The sequence below is a fragment of the Hemitrygon akajei genome, chromosome 9, assembly GCF_048418815.1.
Source record: "Hemitrygon akajei chromosome 9, sHemAka1.3, whole genome shotgun sequence".
In the NCBI taxonomy this organism is placed as follows: Eukaryota; Metazoa; Chordata; class Chondrichthyes; order Myliobatiformes; family Dasyatidae; genus Hemitrygon; species Hemitrygon akajei.
The window spans coordinates 72,398,817-72,406,288 of record NC_133132.1 but is presented as its reverse complement, the minus strand read 5'-3'; the positions used below and the strand labels follow the sequence as shown (position 1 = coordinate 72,406,288).

The window sequence follows — 7,472 nt, the reverse complement described above, 5'->3', positions numbered from 1 at the left end:
CTATCTCTGTGAAAGAGCATGGCAGATGGAACATTATGTGGACAAATGTAAGGTTTTGGACTTGGTTGTAAGCTGTAAAATGCAAAAAAATAAAGCATTTTTAAAATAGTGACCCATCAGAAATGTGAATGTTCAAATGTGTCAGCAGACAAGTCACCAAAAGCGAATATGTATGTGCAGCAGAGGATTAAGAAGATAGAGGCTATGTGGGGATTCAGCATGTCATTTAAAACTTCAACAAATTTCTAAAGATGTACAGAGGAGAGTATTCTGACAGGAAGCTTGATGGTCTGGTAGGGAAACACCAATTCCAGAACAGAAATGTCTACAAAAAAGTGGTGGATAAAGCCCAGTCCATAGCAGGCAAAATCCTCCCCGCTATTGAGCTCATCTACACGGAGCGCTGTCACGAGAAAGTAGCATCCTTCACCAAGAACCCTCAGCATCTGGGCCAGGCTCTCTTCTCACTGCTGTCTCTGGGTTGGAGATACCATAGGTGCCTTAGTTCCCATTCCACCAGGTTCAAGAAGAGTTATTATCCTTGAACCATCAGGCCCCTGGACCAGTGTGGATAACTTCATTCACCTCAACTCTGAACTGATTCCACAACTGATGGACTCACTTTCAAGGAGTCTACAACTCAGGTTCTCCGTGTAATGTATCTGTTTGTTTGTTTATTTACTTATGTATTATTTATTTATTATTTCTCTGTTTGTTGAGTTATAGTTTTCACAGCTTGTCTTCTTTTGCACATTTGTTGTTTGTCAGTTTTTGATTGTGTGTAGTTTTTCACAGATTCTATTGTATTTCTTTGTTTATCTGTGAATGCCTGCAAGAAAATAAATCTCAAGTTAGTATATCGAGACATATATGTACTTTAAAACTAACTTTAATTTGACTAAAATGTTAGACAATACATATCTATCTCCAGAAAGAAAGCATTTAACTGACATTTAATAGTATTATTGACACTGAGTCCTCCACCATCAATGTCCTGGGGGTTAATATTGACCAAAACCTCAGCTGGATCAGCCCCATTAGGACTGTGTCCGCAAGAACAGATCAGAGCCTGGGTATCGTGCTGCAAGAGATGTACTTCCTCATGACCAACTATTTAGAAAGCACAGGTAAGGATGATGACCATTTGCAGGAAGGGTGCACCTCCAACAACTCTGAGGAGGCTCAGTACCATTCAGGATCTTGGTTATCACCATATTTTAACATACATTCCCTTGAACAGTTCACGCAATGACTGCAGTATGCATTGCAATTTCTCACCCAGGTTACGTCATTTGCACCTCCCAGATCCAGGACTGAGAAGGACAAGTTCAACACCAGCACATGCCGGTTACCACCCCCCCCCCCACCACCAAATTACAGACTTGGAAGTGCATCACCCATACTTGGTAACACTAATGTGAAGTATTGGAACGCCTCTATTTTCTGAAGAGGCTGAAGACAGCTGGACTATGCAGGTCTGTGCTCACATCCTTCTACAAATGGTCAGTGGAGAGCATCCTAACATGCTGCATCACTACATGGGATGGAAACTGCACTGTGGCAGACAGGAAGACTCCACAAAGGGTAGTTAAAACTGCCCGACACATCACTGGCACCAGCCTAACTGCCATCAGGGACACATGTACAGAAAGGTGCTAGAAAAGGACGAGGAACATGATGAAGGATCCCACCCACCCTGCTCATGGACTATTTGACCCACTCCCATCAGGGAGAAGGCTACATCGCATGATAGTTGGCTGTTGTTTGCGATTGGAAGCCTTTGACCAGTGATGTACTGTAGGGACCTGTGGTGATCTATTTTCTTTACATGCATCTATATATGATATATAGATATGTAGATATAAAGAAAAATATGTATGATTTAGATATGAATGTAGGAGCTCTGATCTGAATATATGAATATCAGTGCTGTTGCTAATGGTGAGGCGGGCAAACTTGGGCTACAGAACAATATTAGCTGGTAAAATGAGCAAAGTAATGGCAAGAGAGGAGTGGGTCTACACAAAGAATGGTGAGACCCTAAGAATTTTAGGGATGAAGACCCATGTCTAATGATTCCAGAAGGCAGCAGCATAAGTAAGTAAAGTGATAGACATATATGATACTTCCCCTCACTAATTGGGGCATAGAATATAAGACCTGGGAGGCTATGGTATGAAATTATAAAATGTTTGTTAAACCATAGCTAGGGTACTAATTGCAATTCTAGCTGCCACTTGATAGGAAAGATGTGATTGTACTGGAGAGGGCTTAGGGGGGGAATTCACCAGGCTATCTGAGATGGACTGTCTCTGTTGGAAGGAATGAACAGGCTAGGTTTGTTTAGCTTGGAGTGGATGAGTCCACAGATGACCGTGACTGAGGAGTTCAAAGAAATGTGGCATAGGCAGTGTAGTTAGTAAGTGACTTTCCCCGTCAGTCTAGGACCAAAAGTGTGTGCGTTTAAGTGAGTGAGGAGGAGATTGAAATGAGGCATGAGGAAGGACTTTTGTACCAGGAGAGTGATTAATGCCTGGAACACTTGGCCTGAGAGTGTAATGGACTCTTACAGCACTTAGCAAGTGTTTGTTTGAGCACTTGAAGTGTTATGGCATAGAAATCTAATGGTTGAGTACCGGAAAATGGAATGAACATAGACAAAAACTTAATTGCCAGCAAGGACACATTGAGCTGAAAGTTCTATTTCTATCGTGTATTTCTTTACGACTCTATGAATCTAAAAATGGCAATCCAGTTCCACAGGAACATTTTATTTAGACACTTAATCAACTATTAAAGAATGACGATTCATAGTAGCAAATGCAATATAAGAAAATCCTCAGTAAGACCATAAGACACAGGAGCAGAATTAGGCCATTCAGCCCATCAAGTCTTCTCTGCTATTCCATCATGGCTGATCATGGATCCCACTCAACCCCATGCACCTGCCTTCTTGCCATTTCCATTGGTGCCCTGATCTATCAAGAAACGATCAACTTCCACCTTAAATATATACATGGACTTGGCCTCCACCGCAGTCTGTGGCAGAGCATTCCACAGATTTACTACACTCTGGCTAAAAAAAAATTCTCCTTACTTCTGTTCTAAAAGGTCACCACTCAATTTTTAAGCTGTGCCCTCTAGTTCTGGATACCCCCACCATAGGGAACATCCTCTCCATATCCACACTATCTAGTCCTTTCAACATTCAGTAAATTTCAATGAAATTCTCCCCCCCCCCCCCGCTACATTCTTCTAAACTCCAGTGAGTACAGGCCCACAACTGCCAAATACTCCTCATATGTTAACCCCTTCCTTCCCAGAATCATCCTCGTTAACCTCCTCTGGACTCTCTCCAATGTCAACACATCCTTTCTGAGATATGGGGCCCAAAGCTGTTGACAATACTCCTAGTGCAGCCTGACTAGTGTCTTATGAAGGCTCAGCATTATCTCCTTGCTTTTATATTCTATTCCCCTTGAAATAAATGCCAACCTTGCAATTACTTTCTTTACCCCAGACTTGACCTGTAAATTAACCTTCTGGGAGTCTTGCACGGGGACTCCTAAGTTCCTCTGCACCTCTGAAATTTGAAACTTCTTCCCATTTAGATATTAGTCCACACTATTGTTGCTTTTACCAAAATGCATTATCATACACTTCCCAACACTGTATCCCATCTGCCACTTTTTTGCTCATTCTCCCTATTTCTCTAAGTCCTGCTGCAATCCTATTGCTTCCTCAGCACCTACCTCTCTACCTATCTTCGTATCGTCTGAAAACTTTGCCACAAAGCCATCAATTCCATTATCCAAATCGTTGATAAACAATGTGAAAAGTAGTGGTCCCAAAACTGACTGCTGAGGAACACCACTAGCTGCTGGCAGCCAACCAACTTTTACTCTGATTCTTTGTCTCCTGCCTGTCAGCCATTCCTCTAACCACGCCAGTATCTTTCCTGTAATGCCATAGGATTTTATCTTGTTAAGCAGCCTCACGTGCAGCATCTTATCAAATGCCTTCTGAAAATCCAAGTAAGTGACATCCTTTGTCCACCCTGCTTGTTACTTCCTCAAAAGAACTCTAACAGATTTGTCAGGCATGATTTCCCTTTACAGAAACCATGCTGACTTTGACTTATTTTGTTATTAGTCTCTAAGTTCCCCAAAACCTCATCCTTAATAATAGACCCTCCGTAGATGCAGTATGGTCCACTGAGTTCCAACAGCATATTACTTTAGAACATATTGGACCCAGAACAGTACGGTACAGAAACAGGCCTGTTGACCCATCATGTTGTGCGGAACCAGCTAAAAAGCAAATCAAAAACACCCAAACATTAATCTCAGTAGATGAATAACAGTATTTTTTCCATACTGGTCTTCAACATAAATGCACCTCAAGGCTGTGCTTAGCCTCCTACTCTCTTTACACCCATGACTGTGTGATTAAGCACAGCTCCAACACCATCTATAAATTCCATGACAACATCACGACTGCTGGCCAGATCAGGGGAGGTGATGAATCAACATACAGGAGTGAAATCAAGCATCTGGTTAAGCAGTGCCACAATAACAACATCGTGTTTAACATCAATGAAAGCAAGGAGCTCATCATTGATTTCAGAACAAGGAAGTTGTATAACCATGTACCAATCCTCATTGGTGGGTTTGGGGTGGAAGGAGTGAGCAGCTTCAGATTCCTGGATATTAACATCTGGGATGACCTGTCCTGGGCCCAGCACGTACAGGAGATGCAATTTTTTAAAAAGCCTTCCAGGGCCTCTAATTTCTTAGAAGCTTAAGGAAATTTGGCATGTGACCAAACACTCTAACAAACCTCTGCAGATGCACTGTTGAAAGTATCCTAATGTATTCCTTCCACCAAAGTGCATGACCATGCACGTACTTCTTTACCCATTCTCCCAAGCTGACAAATCTTTCTGCAGATACCCTGCTTCCTTAACACTACCTGCCCTTCCACTTGGCTTCATATCATCTGCAAACTTGGCTACAAAACCACCAATTCCATCATCCAAATCATTGACACCAACACATACATAAAGAGTAATAGAGAGGTGAGAGTAGATATCAGATCATTGGAAAATGACACTGAAAAGATTGTAATGTGGACAAAGAAATAGTGGATGAACTTAATAAGTATTTTGCATCAGTCTTCACTGTGGAAGACACAGGTAGTATGCCAGATATGCGAGAGTGTCAGGGGACAGAAGTGAGTGCTGTGGCTATTACTAAGAAGTGGTTCCAATACCGATCACAGCAGAACACCATTAATCACTGGCAAGCAACCAGGGAAGACCCCCTTTATTTCCACTCGCTGCCTCCTGCTAGTCAGCCAATCTTCAATCCATGCTGGCATCTTCCCTGTAACAGAATGGAATCTTATCTTGTTAAGCAACCCCATGTGTTGCACCTTGTCAAAAACCTTCTGAAAATCCAAATAAACAACATCGACTGACTCTACTTTGTCTATCCTGCCTGTTATTTCCTCAAAGAATTCAAACAGATTTGTCCAGCAAGGTTTCCCCCTTAAGGAAACCATACTAACTTTTGCCTATTTGTTATGTGTCACTAAGTAGCCCAAAACCTCATCATTAATAATAGACTCCAATATTTTTCCATCCACTTAAGTCAGGCTAAGTGGTCTATAATTTCCTTTCTTCTGTTTCCCTCCATTCTTAAAGAGTGGAGTGACATTTGCAATTTTCCATTCCTCAGGAACCATGCCAGAATCTGGTGATTCCTGAAAGATGATTACTGATGCTTCCATAATCCCTTCAACTACCTCCTTCAGAATTTTGGGGTGTAGTCCATCTGGTCCAGACTTATCAGCTTCCCAAGCACCTTCTCCTTAGTAATAACCACAACACTCACTTCTGTCCCATGACACTCTTGTATTTCTGGCATACCGCCAATGTCATCCACAGTGAAGACTCATACAAAATACTTATTAAGTTCATCCATCATTTCTTTGTCCCCATTACAATCTCTTCAGCATCATTTTCCAATGATCTGATATCCACTCTCACCTCTCTATTACTCTTTATGTGTCTGAAAAAACTTTTTGTCATAGATTCATAGTCACAGAGCCATAGAAAATTACAGCACAGAATAGGCCCTTTGGCCCATTTAGTTGATGCTGAAACCATTTGAACTGCACACTCCCATTGACCTGCACTGGGACCATAGCCCTCCATATCACTACTATTCATGTATCTATCCAAACTTCTCTTAAACATTGAAATTGAGTTTGCATGGACCACTTGTGCTGGCACATCATTCCAAAATCTCGTGACCCTCTGAGTGAAGAGGTTTCCTCTCATGTTCCCTTAAACTTCTCACCTTTCATCCTTAAGCCATGACCTCTGGTTGAGGTCCCACCCAACCTCAGTAGAAAAAGCCTGCTTGGATTTACCCTATCAATACCCCTCATAATTTTGTATACTTCTATCAAATCTCCTTTCTATCTTCTATGTTCTAAAGAATACAGTCCTAACCTATTGAATTTTTCCATATAACTCAGGTCCTTCAGACCTGGCAACATTCTTCTAAATTTTCTTTGCACTCTTTCAAACTTGTTTAGATAGATAGATAAATAGATAGATACTTTATTGATCCCAAAGGAAATTATAGTGTCACTGTAGCATTACAAGTGCACAGATATACAAATATTAGAAGAGAAATAAGAAAGAATAAAAAATAAGTTACCTCAAACAGTCTAACAGGAGGGGGTCATCACTTCCCCGGCTATAGGTTGACTCATTATAGAGCTTAATGGCTGAGGGTAAGAATTACCTCATATAGTGCTCTTTGGAGCAGCACAGTCTTCTTAGTTTATATCATTCCTGTAGGTAGGTGAACAGAACTACACACAATACTCCAACTTAAGCCTCACCAATGTCTTATACAACTTCAACATTACATCCCATCTTCTGTAATCAATACATTGATTTAGGAAAACCAAAGTGCCAAAAGCTTTCTTTACGACTCTATCTACCTGTGACACCACTTTCAATGAATTACGTACCGTACCTGTATTCCCAGATCCCTTTGTTCCACCACACTCCTCAGTGCCCTACCATCCACTGTGTAGGACCAAACATGGTTGGTCCTACTGAAGTGCAAAACATCACACTTGTCTGCATTAAATTCCACCTGCCATTTTTCAGCTTATTTTTCCAGCTGATACGAATCCCTCTGAAGCCATGATAGCTTTCCTCACTCTCCACCACACCCTCAATCTTGGTGTCATCTACAAATTTGCTGATCCAGTTAATCACATTATCATCCAGATTATTCATATAGATAACAAACAACAACGGACCCAGTACGATCCCTACGACACACCACTAGTCACAGGCCTCCAGTCTGAGAGGCAACCCTTACTATCACTCTCTGGCTTCTCCCACAAAACCGATGTCGAATTGAATTTACTGCCTCATCTTGAATGCT

The 7,472-nt window shown here is 41.5% G+C and overlaps 1 long non-coding RNA gene across 1 annotated transcript in view; it reads right to left on the bottom strand.

The window, feature by feature from the left end:
* Positions 1-562: 562 nt before the first annotated feature.
* The window catches only part of LOC140732797 (uncharacterized), a 39,741-nt gene continuing 32,831 nt past the window's right edge, over positions 563-7,472 (bottom strand). The window contains exon 3 of the long non-coding RNA XR_012100139.1: positions 563-829. This is a non-coding gene — a long non-coding RNA (uncharacterized lncRNA). The remainder of the gene's footprint in view (positions 830-7,472) is intronic.